This window comes from Mustela nivalis (genome assembly GCF_964662115.1).
Source record: "Mustela nivalis genome assembly, chromosome: 12".
NCBI classification, from domain to species: Eukaryota; Metazoa; Chordata; class Mammalia; order Carnivora; family Mustelidae; genus Mustela; species Mustela nivalis.
This window is the reverse complement of record NC_139031.1, coordinates 74,146,216-74,160,639: the sequence shown is the minus strand read 5'-3', so window position 1 is coordinate 74,160,639 and position 14,424 is coordinate 74,146,216. Positions and strand designations below refer to the sequence as shown.

General features: G+C 38.3%; 1 protein-coding gene and 1 long non-coding RNA gene across 3 annotated transcripts in view; one reads left to right on the top strand and one right to left on the bottom strand.

Annotated features, from left to right (window-relative positions):
• The window catches only part of GRM3 (glutamate metabotropic receptor 3), a 226,234-nt gene that overhangs the window by 67,914 nt on the left and 143,896 nt on the right, over positions 1-14,424 (top strand). The gene's annotated exons all lie outside the window — the stretch shown is intronic.
• The window catches only part of LOC309845820, a 220,128-nt gene that overhangs the window by 107,185 nt on the left and 98,519 nt on the right, over positions 1-14,424 (bottom strand). The window lies entirely within an intron of this gene.

Genomic DNA, 14,424 nt, shown 5'->3' with positions numbered 1-14,424 from the left:
AGTATGAGGTCTAGTTCAGCCAAATTTTAATGAAATGGAGGAATTTGGCCAAGGGAACATTTTCTCATGACAGAGAAAAATTTCTGTCATGAGATAGGAGAACTGACATTTCCAACAAGTAAGTGGCAAGGAGGAAGGGGGAAATCACACTTATCATTAATGCCATTACAGCATGGAGGTGGGACAAGTTTGACCTTTTCAAGAGACCTCAAGGAACATCTACCGTGCCAAGATCTCCAGTTGATGGGTGGTTAGGAGAGCAGCATTTGCAGAATGCCCTTCATGTACATGGTCAGTTTACCATAGTTCAGAGGCCAACAACGATCCCACAGATTTTTGACACACTGAGAGCAGTTCATCTCTAAGTGGGGTTTCTTTAACCAAGCTTATGAAACTGAGGCACAGAAGTCAGAATGTCAGTTTATTAATTTGCAAGAAGAATCAATGGTATTAGAGACAGGAGTACCTGAGTACCTAATTCTGCATAACTAGCCCAAGGGCTGCTTTTAGACAGACCTCATCAAGCAGCCCCTTCACAATCACAAAATAATTTGAGTGGGATGAAATCAAAACTAAGAGAGTTAGTTAAAACTAAAGGAATTTATAAAAGCAACTTTCCAACTGCTCGGCAGAATCTCTTCATAATCCCACCAAAGGTTAGTGTCAGAGACTGCTGTTCTGATCTTTAATTGTCAAGTGAAGCTAGAGCCTATAATCTTATTTTCACATTCTCGGGGAAGTTGCATGTCAGTCCCCGACTACTAACCACAACTTCAATTTTTCACTCTAATTTGTGCTCTGTTTTAATTAACAACCATGAAGCTGCCTTAGAAAGTGTTTTCTACCTTGCTTGGCCTGAGCAAAAATTGCCTCACACCATTTAGTGAAGCCAGACAGTTATTTTATTTATGTCCCAATATCCTGACACTGAATGCAATTAAGGAAGCTACAAAGTAGAGAGCAACATAAGCATTTGCTTGAGGTTGTCCAGAGAACCCTGGACATCTCTAGAATAATGCAACGTGACTGGGGTCACTCCAAAGAAATTGTTTCTGCTGTCATATGTCTTTCTTAGCAGCTGGACAAAAATAAACGCTAATATTCTGGGATACACAGATTCAAAAGCATTCAACTTTGGTTAAGAACGTCAGTGTTATTAACTATCCTTTACTAATTTGGAACAGGATTTCAACTTGAGGTAAATAGAAGTTATCAGAAAGTGTAACAGAACTACACTTAAGTTTAAATATTCTATACTTCTGAATTTTGGTAATCCCAGACACAAGCCAAATTAGCAAGGTTTTACCACTATCCAAACAATAATTGAAGTCCTTACCCAGAACTGAACCGGAAAGCAGGTTTTCAGTAATATGTTTTCATCAAGAGAAACTCACCACCAAGTAGGAAATTAAATACAATCAGAGCAAGATGGACAATGTCCAATTCAAACTCATCTTATTATATTCTTATTATTTCCATGTCATACATGGTAACTATTAACTAGAATATCATAATCACCAGCACAACAATGTGCTAATCTACTGAGTAAAAGAAATGTTGAGATGGGATTTGCAAAAATGACTTTAAAGGCCTTGAGCACAAAATCCAGAGATTAAAATTAAAGAATAATTCTTTTATATAAAATAAGATGAATCCAATGGATCAAGTTACTAACAAAAAAGTTGAAGAAATCTCTTTTCTGGAGGCCCTAAACCTTGACACAATTTAGGTGTAATTTTATTACATACTATCACTAAGACAGTTTATCATCTATGTCTTCTGTTTCCTTTGTTTTTATTTTACTTTTGTTAAAGATTTATTTGTTTGAGAGAGAGAGCACGAGTGCACACAAGAGGAGGGAGGGACAGAAGGGGAAGAGAGAAAATCTCCAGCAGACTCCCCACTGAGCAAAAAGCCCTACCCAGGGCTCAGTCCCACAACCCTGAGATCATGACTGGAGCTAAATTCAAGACAGATGCTTAACTGACAGAGTCACTGAGGCATTCCATTCCTTTGTTTTTAAATTAACTCATTTTCAATCATTCATAGCTTGCCCAATTACTTTGTTATTGCATTGTCTGCTAATTCCAATTTATTCAAACTGAGAAAAAATCCAACTGTAACTGCTCCAATTTATTCACTGATCTTCAAATTTTGGCCTCCCCCCGCCCAAAAAAATACCCAAATACCTCTTACAATAAGCAAAAATGTATACATCTGTGAGGTTATACAATTTCCAAGAGAGACTATTTTGAGGGTTCCTTGCCTAAAGCTTTGTCTACTGTTAGCTTTCTAAATTAAAAAGAACGTTGCATTTTACACACAACTGACACTAACTCCTATTTGCACAGGCCTTCCTATACCTATGCTGGTCACCTTGGACCTTCACAGCAATGCTGTGAGGTAAGCACAATGGAATCAAATCTCACTTCATTATACTAATGAGGACAGTGAAGAGCAGAGAGTCGGGGCCTTGTCTGAGATCACACAGCTGGGAAATACTTGATAGATCTAAGCCTAGGTCTTCCAGAAAAGCCCTTCTTACAGTCCTTACTCTACTAAAATAGAAAATCATTAGCCTACTTGAGACAAGTGTGAGGCCAATATAACAACAGAAAAGTAAAAGCCAAATTCCTAAATTATCTGTGAAACTGTCTCAGTCCTGTGCTTCTCTCCTTGGCTGGGACATTGATAGCACCAAGGATCCTAAGGGTTGATCAAACTGGCTGGCTAGGCCTGCATTGTTCATCTTCCACTGCATCCTGTGATGTATACTCTTCTGGGGACAGAGTGCATTGTACCAAAGTGGATAAAAACTGTTATTAAGTCAGGTTTTGAAAAATAGCTGCATATCCCTGATAGATGCCTCCAACAATCGAGTTTTCCATTTCTATTTGGAAATAATACACATTTCCTATAGAAATGTAGAAGACAGCAGGTTATCACATTTTTAAGAAACTAAGACTCTAAAATAAAGTGCTTCATGTTGTAGGATCCATATCCTATATCTTTATTCTGCTAAAGATCAGAACCATGAACTCAAGTTCAGCGTTAGACTCCCTGAGGAATTCAATTACCATTCTCCTTTTGTTGTTATTCTTCACAAAATTAACCCTCTTAACGCTGTAAAATGAAAAGACCAGACAAGAGTAAACAGAATGCTCTCCATCTTTATCTTACCTACTTTGTATCTTTCCTTTTTAAAAAAAAAAAAAACCATAGCATTTTGGCTCTAGCAAACACTTGGGTATCTGATAGTTCTAGCACCTGAACACACTTTCCTAAACAAATAGACCTAATGCAACGCCAGATTCAACAGCGAGCCTATGTGTCAGAAAGTAGCTAACAGTTGAGACATCAGTTACTTCTGAGGAGGAAAAAAATGAAACAGAACAAACATAAAACAGCACAAATCTCCTAGGAGATGATTTCCCACAAACTGTATAAATGGAACAAATAATCCAGAGATGAACTTTTGCTGTTCTATTTTGGGGATCCATCATAATGATTACCTATGGTTTTTTTCTCACTGAAAATCCTGACAATGAGACAAAATACAGTTTCCATTTTTTCCAACATAATGTCTTGTGATATTTCAGGAATTTGAGCTTTCCTGATGTTCATGATTTTGTAAAACTCAATTCGTTTTTGTATTCATCAAATCAAACTTAATGTCAAAGCATAAATCTTCAGATCATTCCCGAAACTCCACCTAGAGGCAGGCTTTTGTTCGTTTAGAATCTCTTCATTATATCCCACTCGCCACTCTCTCTCCCTACTCCACTCCCTCAGAGAGATGCAAGAAAATGCCCTGAATTAAGCTGCCATGTCAAAGTTCCATTAAACTTCCACTTATTCTGAGGACCTTCTCAGAGAGAACACTCTTGAAATTCCATCTCAGATAATGCAGCAGAGAGACAGAGCAGACAGGAGAGAGGGAATGTGAGTAAGTGTCCTGGAAGAGTAGCTTGCACCTGAAACAAGGAAGAAGGTATCAGTGTCAAAGACCTTGGTGCAAAATCCATATGGATGTGTAACCAGGAAAGGTCCAGCCACTGGGGAAATTCAGGTTGAAGCAGCTAGCTCTAACTTGCTCAGCTTGGTTCAACTCAGCCTACAAAGATGATTTCCAAATGCCTCGCCTTTTCACCTGCCTCTTACCAAGTCTCAGATGTCCTCTCACACATGAGCTGTTTGAGTCGTCTTACCTCAAACTGTAGCCTTCTCTTGGAATAAGTAGCCACCTACTCCTTTAAGAGAAGAGTGCTTTTAGGAAAGACCCATTTAAGAAGGGCAAGGCCTTCTGCCTTCTTCCCATCTTTGCTACAAAGAATAATATACCTGTTAGGCTTATCTAATGCCCTGTCTTATACTGCAACTGCTAAAAGAGGGAAATTTTCACTTCGTTCTCTAGGAATGTACATTTATTGATTCATCCCAATTTATCTTTGATTAAACTTTGACTCAGCCAAGTGGAATGACTCATCAGGAAACACATGAAAAGTTGATGGCAGAGTCAGAAAATCATAGTTCCATTTAATGTGTTCCACTGAAATACATGACTGCATTGTCATACCAATAACTGAAGTAGAAAATCAAACAGCAGAATGTGTTTATACCTTTTTAAAAGGGGTTTTCAAAATTTTCTAGTATTAACCTACCCTAAAGGACACAAGGCATGTATGTTCTAAGACCTCTAAAATAAACCAAAGATTTGAGACTTGTGTAAAATGTGCACACAACCCCTACCAAAAAACACTAAAGTTGATGTGATTTACCTCTATGTATATACTTGTTTAATCCCATTATAATCTCCCTCCCTGTTGATTTTAAACTATCTAACTCTGACTAGGTAATGATTCCCAAATTATGTATTCCCTCAGCCTCTCAGTTCTGACCCTGCTCAGACTCTGCACAATAGCCCCCCTTCAACAATACAACCAAGATTATTCATACCGCCTATTAGTAAAAAGTACGAGTACTTTTCTCATTTCTTCATGGGTTTTAAGAAGATAGTTTCAAACTACATATCTTTTTTGCAGATATAAGAAAAAGGGAATAAATTATTCCTAAATTTTGATTAGGTCTTTGAGTTGACTAAGTTTTATTATAATTAATTTCTAAGAATACATTTATAATCATCAATGATATCAACACTGATATTGTTCTATTATCACCTGAATAATCCTTTAAAAATTCAGAACATAATATTGGGTCACAAAAAGAAATCATCCTTTCAGATGTGTTTTTACACTGAACCACAACACATTTAATTTCTTCCTTTGTAACTCCAAATATAGATGGCAAACTCTAAATACTCTTTACAAACATGCCAAAAGGAAGCTTCAAACATTTGGAAGTTTGCAATACAAAAATGCAAAGAATGGTGACTTACTCAACTTTAAGCAGATCCATATTAATTTCAAGAATTTTACACCGAAAGGATTCTGATTGCTACAGCTCTTACCATGAATAAATTTTGCTCCTGAAAACTGGTAATTAATTCTTACACCTTGGAAGACTGAAAAGCCTAGACTTCTGAATACATTTACATGGAAATTAACATTCTTTTCTCCTGTTTCTTTGAAATTTCTTTAGAGATTATCTTTCCTCATTCAGTTCAGACTGTATCAAACATCCATTAATATAGTTCCCTTTTCTTTATATTCTCAAAGGCTTGGGGTATAGAGAAAACTCTAGTGTCCCAAAGTCTGTAAATTAAGGACAAGCCAAACAATGTTAACTATGAATCAATTCCTTTAATCTTCAGAATAATGTTGATTAGATTGTTAGGCTAACCTGACATAGGCATCTATTTCCTGATCATGCATATTTGCCCCCTCCATGGATGCAACCATTTTTCTGAAATCAAAAAGAGATTTAATAAAGGAGGTTTTGTATAACACGGATTATATTTTGGTATGAATATGAAATCTGTTAGGCATTGCTAAAATATCATTGATTGTTATACAACTTTCCAGTGAGATATTCCCAGCAACTGCTCTCTTCATTCCTACCTTTTCCCTTCTTTTGTAAAATTGCCTTGCCTCTTCCTTTCAATGTCATTTATTTTTCAATCTTTGGACCATTTATTTCCCCATTAAAGTAAAACACAAGGAATGGCTTTCATTGCATCTCAAAGAAGTGAAATGCTGCTTGACTGGCACCAACATATAGGTTCCCTCATTGGTGAACTCAGAGAGTCATCTCCATTTCCCATCTTTGAGACAGATTCTTCACAGTGGAGTAGTGATTTGAAAATCTAAAGGTCATTTTGTTCCAAGAGAAAGATAAGGCTGAACTGGCAGCATAGTCCCAGTCATCTATACACCAAGCTATATGCAAGGAGACAAAGGTCTTCAAGTTTAAGAAACAAAAACAACAAAAAAAAGAATAAAAACTTAAAAACAACAACACCACCATATTGATCCTTTTGCATATACTTAGACCATCAAATCTGGCAATAAAAGAAACACCAGAGTCTTTCCCTTGGTTTGCAATGTATCATTTTGAGAAGTACTTGTTGGGACAAAATGTTGATAACAAAAGAAAAAGAGGAAAAAATGAAGTAAGTAAAAATTAGTTTGTCAAATTATTGTGTCAATTTTTATTCCCGAGGGTCCCTAATCATCTTGGACTGCCATGCATACAAGACATAAATGTTATCTGATAAATCTCATCTCTCTTTGGAATAACCTGTCTCTAAACCATGACATTTTAATACTATTTTTAAAGATCACAACGCAAGATTATGCTGGTGAAGTTTATTAAAATGTAAAATTGGAAGGGAAGTCTACCAAAGACTAAAGCAAACATACAAGTGGCAAAGTACCATCAATACTGCATTGGACTTCAGCCAATCTGAAGGTAATCTACTTCAGATGATAAAACTTACCCTTTTTTCTTATTCAGAACCATGGACTATTTCAACAAAATTTTATACATTTCTCATCTTAAAGATAAAATAAAAATTAGTGATAAAAATAATTTATAATGAATTCACTGAGCTGTTAGACCATTTTTAATTCTAATGTTTTTACATTTTGGAAAATTCTTTTATCCCTCAAGTGAAGACACAATATATTGCTAGAATATTCCTCAAGTTTAAAGTCAACAGAGTTCCTCCTTCTTCATAATTCATTGTTATCTCTATCAACAAAATTCTATCTAGAATTTCTAAGTCAGGTATTTAGCAGTTAAATGAGGGAGAAATTAGACATTACTCTAGACCTCCACGAGTATGCTCTTAAACTAGTAACATTGACCATAGATCAATATTGACAATATGGGCTAACTTTTAAAATTATCTTCTCAAGTTATCTAATAATAGCAGTATTAAAAGAAAGCCATTTTGTAAATCACAATTTTACCACCTTAGCAAAACAAGTCTTTTCATTACTTTGTATTCCCTTCCAGGGATTTGTCCATATGGCTGAATATTTTTACCTAGAAGTTGTCATACAATTTTGCACTCAGATTTTTTTCACTGAACATTGTAACATTGAACATATCTTTGCTGCTTTCTAAAATGTTCTTTGAGGAAATACATTTCCCTAGAAGACAGAATTAGAGCTATAACAGTGATTTAGGAGATTAAAATCAGACACTGAAAAGAATTTCGCTTTAGCAAGAGTAGCTAAATACAGAAATCATTTCTTAGTGAGTTTTTATAAATACATTTTTCTGGAAGGTCCTTGAACATATGACACAAGTTCCATGTCTTGAGTTCCCCAGAGCAACACTGATTAGGATTTTGTTCTATTATCCTCCCCCCTCATTGCCATATCTCCTCCTCCTCTTCTTCCTCCTCTTCCTACCTCTTGCCCTTTGATACACTCAATCCTGTCTAATTTTCTTAATTTATCTTGATTTTATTCACTGTTTTTTAGGAAATTGTCTTGGATCCAAGTATTCCCTCAGTGACATGCCATGTAAACATGGGCAACTGGTTTTATCTCTCAAGTCTTAGTATTGGGCTCTAGAAAATGAAGGTAATACTAATACCTCCTCACAAAATTGCTGGGATAAATTAAGGAGGGGGTTCCATGAGAGGCAGTGTCTATTGTGATTAAGAGCACAGATGCTAGTGCTATTCTGCTTGGATTCAGAATTTTGTTCTACTCTTAGCTGTGGGATCTTGGCCAGGCCATCTAACCAACATTCTGCCTCAGCCTTCTCATCAATTCAATGGGGAGCATAACAATAATGGCAAATATGTAATCCTGCCTGGGTTATTGTGAGGAACAAAGGAGTAAAACAGGTAAAGCAGCTTGGAACTGTGGCTGACCCATGCCAGTATTACGTATATTTTCATTATGATTACCTGAAATGTTTAACATGCTATTAAGATAACTAAGCAGTCAGTAAGTGGTAGCTAGAAATAATTACTTTCTAGTACTCAAGCAGAGTACTTTCATATTCTCTGGTAATCTAGATTTATTTTCATTTACTAAACCTAAGGGATATGAACCTAGCTTATTTAATCAACACTTATGTAATATTTACCAAGAGCCAGGCACTGTTGCAAGCACTTTACAAATGTCAGCTCATTTAATTTTCACAGGAACCCCCTGAAATAGGTACTATATCGCTTTTTTCTACTTTACCAAAAGAAGAGTGTAGTACATAGAGGTTATATAATCAGCTCACTGTCACCAAGAGACTCCACGTTAATGAATCTAATCCAGTGCAGAGAGCTGTTAAAACTGAGATTCTCACCCAGGCTCTCTGGCTTTAGAGCCTATGCCCTTAACCATGGCACTTTGTGGCTACCAAGAAAGGAAAACATTCTACCCACAGGCCCTTTTCTCATGCAATTCCCTGGGCCACATGCCAAGTACCGTAAGTCCCATCTTGACACTTGAAGATCTATGGGAACAAGGTCTGTAAACATTCAGGCTCCATGTCCAGTTCCTCTCCAGCTTGTAGCACCAATCTCGTCAAGCCCACACCCTGCAGTGGCCACACACAGAAGCCTAACAGTTCAGGATATGTCTGGGAAATTCCAAAAACAGTAGGCAGATGAGAAGCAGTGGGGAGTTTTATCCATGAATGTCTTCACACAAGAATCTAAATGCTGATGGAGGACATGTTGCCCTCCATTGAGGAGAGACCAGCTCCTGCTGGCAGGAAGCTCAGCGTTGACAATCACCACTGAAAAGGAGGCGGAAAGCTTTGCCAGCTGGGGACAGACATCTGGCAGAGGATTAGAGGGACAGCACACCAACTAATCCAACCCAGAGCTGGATTTAAACACATTTCCCCTCAGTACTAAGCAAGAGCTTGTCCAGTCCACTACTGGAAGAATAGAGCTAAAGAAATTCACCCAGAATCAAATCAGTTTCAAGATAATGAGGGCATAACTCCTAATTACGTATCATTAAGGAGATCTCCTGACATGAACATAACAGAAACTGTACAGAATCTAGTCTGAGCATACCTTCAGAGATTAAAATTCTGATCATCTTAGTTTAAGGCTTTATCTCCATATAAGCCAAGTGTAGCAGAGTACACTGACAATTAACTAAGTAACTCAAAAGGTAATCGTGCTTTTTCTTTCCCTCCCTCTCTGTACCACACACATGCACATACACACCCTACCATGGGAGAAAGTATCTTAATTTTTAGCTTTAAAAAAAAAATTAAGAGGTTATTATGATTCAGTTGTTGAAGCCCCCAGCCAGCAGTTACCCAGCAGGAGAGACTGAGCAGCCACCAGCTGGGAACCGCTGCCTGTGAACTTATCCCGGGATCCCAACCCCTCCAGTCGATCAAGGATGGACCATCCCCTCTGCACCCACCCCTCCTGCCTCCCTCTCAGATGTCTTCTGCCAGTGGGGGCACCAGTGTGGAATATCTTGGGGTCCCACCCACCCTACCCCACAGAACCTTCAAACCCAGTGGGCCCAGACTAGGCAGCCAAGGACCATGGAGAGAGAGACTACTGCCCTATAATTCCACACTGTTGTAGAAACCGAGGCCCTGTAAATTTGCACCCAGATGTAGCACCTGGTGACCTGGGCTGGGTGGAAGGGGAGAACTCAAAACAGACTACTCAGCCCACCCAGGCCTCCTGCATGGAAACAGAAGAGGACCAGCCAGTGTTACCTGGACTCTCCCAGTGGCCTCCACACTTGGACTGGTATGACTCTGGCAAGAGAAACAGAAGCCTAGGGGTACCCAGCCTGGGACCAGGGGAGCCTACCTCCTCCCTGCAACTGCTTCAACAAATGAATCATAATCTAAATGATATAGTCAAGGTCCACCTTCCATTTATAGTCAAAGCCACTCCATGCTTCAATTTCCCATGAGCTGTGGTTAGAGTACATACGAGTGGCAATGAGGCTTGAGGGTGGCACTGCATTCACAGTTCCAAACCCTGGGTCCTAGTCCTCACTGTCTCTGACATTCTGAAGGTTCTCAGCCACTCCAATTCTTTGCCTTCCTTCCAGTCCTTGTAACTACAGGAGCCTCTCAAACCCCCTAAGCCAGCCATACTACACTGCAGCTCACCTCAGACACATGCAGTGTTATCAGAACCCACTTCTTCATTATTGCCCTCAGACCATCCAAAAACTGATTGCATGAAATACTACTTTTGGGCCTCAGTCTGATTTTCACCCTCAGTGTGATTTTTCACTCTCCATTATCCTATTTGCTTGTCAGCTTCACATGGCCATTTAATTTCAGCATCTCAGCCTCAAGTGAGAAATACCCCTTCCACCAGCCCCAGCCCAGAGGAATCATCACTGGGAGCCAAACAAAGTCACCTTTCACCTTTCTGCCCATTCCCCACCAAAGGAAGACACCTCAGATTGTAATCAGCTCAAACTTGCTTATTAGGCAAGTCTTCCAATGTCCTAGGGGGTCACTTTAGACCTTGAAATGACATTTTATCAGTTGATACCAAAGTAAAATCAATTGTATACATCTAAAAATGCTGAGAATTTTAAAATTAGGACACATACTGAGTTTTACCATAAATGTCTATAACTGATATATTCATGTCAGAAAGGATATTCTAAGACTTGATGGAGATGAGGAGACAAGAGTAGGAGGAAAACACACAAGAAGTATGAATTGTCTTTGCATGGCTTCAGGAAAACATTTGTCCCCATTGGGATTAACTACACAGATAAAGCAATGAAAATAGCCTACTTGAGCAACGAACATCAGAGTACCTCACTATTAAAAGAGGAACTCATATTTCATATTATCTTGCAATTTAAAATGCCCATTTTCTTTTATCTCCAAGCCAGTTTGGATTATGACCTTGTACTCATAGTCCTACAATAATCAAGAGACCATTTGTTTATAATTAAGAACAGGCTGCAAATGTAGCTTCTATCTTCTTTTATTACCCTGGTTATTTAATTTACTTATATTTTCATTTTTCCTCCGTGTAAATGCAACCAATTAAAAATGTAAGTAATATAACCCACTTATGTCTTCTAACTCCACAGTTATGGTCTATAAGAGCTCTGGGAAGCATAGCTTCTCTTCATTTGCAGCCTGCAGTCCTGAACCCAGTAGTACGGGAGCTTGTTCAATTACATTCTCTGTATTTGGAAGTCTGCAAGGCACATTCTCATTGCCACCACAGAAATTAGTTCATTAATTCACTATCTGGACATTTCCCTTGGATATAGAACTACTATGCTGGAGGTTGTGGGGGATACAATGGTGGTTAAGATAAATTTCTGCTCCCCAAACAGAAGTTCGAGTTAAACATGAGGCAGAATTTCTTCTGTGCCAGATGGAGGTCTACAAGCCCGTAACTAATAGTGACAGGAATACCATGGCAAGTCCATTCCTGGAAAACACAGAAGTCCTCTGTAAGCCAAGTTTGACTATAGGACTCCTGGACGGTCTTGTGGAGCCTTCTTCTATCACACCAATATCAAGGGCACATCCACCTAACAGCTCTTCCTTCTCTCTTTCATTACATATTAAAGGTTTATCAGTTTGCTCAATCTCCCCACTTCATCCAGTTATCTCCCCATTTTTCCACATGGGCAGTTCCCCTAATAAAATTCTTGCCCATCTAATCCCATGTTGGCCTCTGCCTCGCAGAGAATCAATCTCACATTGACAATCAGCTTCAATAACAACAATGACAACAACAGTGGACCCTTCAGTGTGCATGTATTCTCTCATTGGACCACATGAGGAAGACAGGACTATTATTTCCATCTTACAAGATTTAGGTTTCCATCTTACATGACTTAGGTTAAGTACTTGTCCAGTCACACAGTTAATCAAAGAGCCAGGACTTGAAATCATAAAATCTTGGTCCAGAGCACATCTTTTTAACTACTACACACTGCTAAGTAATTAACCTACTAAATCAAATACATTTGTGTAAGTTTGCAATCTTTGCATTCATTTGAAAATTTAGCAAGGCTCATCTTACTGTCTATACAGCTATTCTCAAAGTGCCTCCAAATTCCCCAACAGTACAGGATCAGCATAGACATTGCACATAGGCATGATTCAGGAATACATTTTTGCTGCTGCAGACATTCATTAATTTTTCATGGAACAAATATATGTTGAATGACAACCATCTGCCAGGCTATGGGATATGGTAATAAGAATACTGTTCTCTCTTTAGAAAAGGGAAATTTTCTTAAAAAGGGAGTCCTATTTAAGCTAAGGTTCTACTTCAAGAGGATTATAAATTCCTAACTACCATTTTACCACTTCTTTGTGACCAAAAAACAATTCTTGCATCAAAATACCCATTCTATGCCCCATTCTTATAACTCTCTCTTGATTTAGGATTATTACCTTTAGTAAGCTTCCCGCTACTGGCACCTTGATGACTGTATTGGTCAGAGATAATTAATTCAAACAGAAGGGCTCCAGCATATCTCCACCTTCTAGCAAGTATCATTTAATGAATACCCACATGAGGAAGTGGAGGGGTCACCATTAAGGCCAGCTATAAATGGCAAACAGCTGCTGTTAAAGTCTCACACACTAGTTATCATCTCTTGGTTACCTTGTCGTACCTACGCGACAGTATCACAAATAATGTTAAGAAGCAGAGGAAAACAGTACAAAGAGGGACTTGAACATCAGACAGATTTGGATTTGCCTCCTATTCTACCACTTACCGACTCTAGTCAGAGGCAGATTACTTTACCTCTCTGAACCTCTATTTTCTTACCTGCTACTTGTGAGAACTCAATGAGGCACTCGAAGTAAGGTGCCCAGCATTAAGAGTAGGTGCTCAGTAAACGTCTCTTATTATCAACTACAAGTTCATCTCTCTGCCAGCTGTAGGCTCCTTCCAGACCTATTTCCAGATCATGTATCCTCAGCACCTAACACAGTGGCTAGCATAGAATGGTCAACTAATAGTCGTTTACGTAATGAATAAATGAGTCAATTGTTTCTAATCCAGACACTGGACTCTCCAGATGAAAATTCACATTGATAGCCTACCAGACTAAATCTTCCTTAACCCGTGATTCATAAATGCAATTCTACTATCTCAAACCTAATTCCAAAATGCCAGCTTACTGTAAAAGGCCAAGTCACATAAGTTTAGAATACAAAGCAAAAATTTTGATTTGTTGCCTTGCAATGGCATTTAAACATAAAAGGCCTCAAGAGTAGGGGTGAGATGGGGTGTGACAATGGGAAAGCTAGGGAGATTATAAGGAAAAGAGAAAATATATGAAAGCAATGGTGATTTCATCTTCAAAAGGAATTCATTCAAAGCACAGATTAATAAATTATAGTAGCAAGCAGTTACATGGCAATTTTCATCTTCAAAGCTCTGGATCAACTTATAACATACTCTCTTTGCGTGCAGATGAGGAATACCAATACCATCTGACAGCTGGATAAATGGATACAGAAACTCTCAAATACATTTCCAAAGTCACAGAGAAATTCTGTCACAGTCAGGATGGGTGACCAGATTAATGTTCATAGCACTGGATCTTCTTTGATCATAAGAGGTAAAGAAAAGATCAGTTAAGCAGTGGGGTATGAGAAAGAGAAGGGAAAGAGGAAGAAGGAAAGAGAGAAGAGAAACAGAAAAGAGAATATTTACTAAGTATTTACATTTTTAAATATATTATGTGCTCTATTTTACTTAATCATCAAAGCAACCCTTAGTTTGGATATTACTGAGAGAAAACTCAGACTGAGGGTACTCAGAAATTCATCCAAATCAAATATCTACTACATGAAAAACACAAGATTCAAATCCAGTTTTGTCTGATTCTAGAGCCCAGAGTTTTACCAAAATCCTTGTCCACAAGGTACTAAAAACCATCTACTACCCAGCAGGCGTGAGCACGTGTGTGGGCATCTGCACATGTGAGTCAGATAAAAGCAAGGAAGGGAATCTCTCTGTGATGTAACCCGGTTGGCCACTGTTCCAGATGCTGTATGCAAAAATAGTTTTTC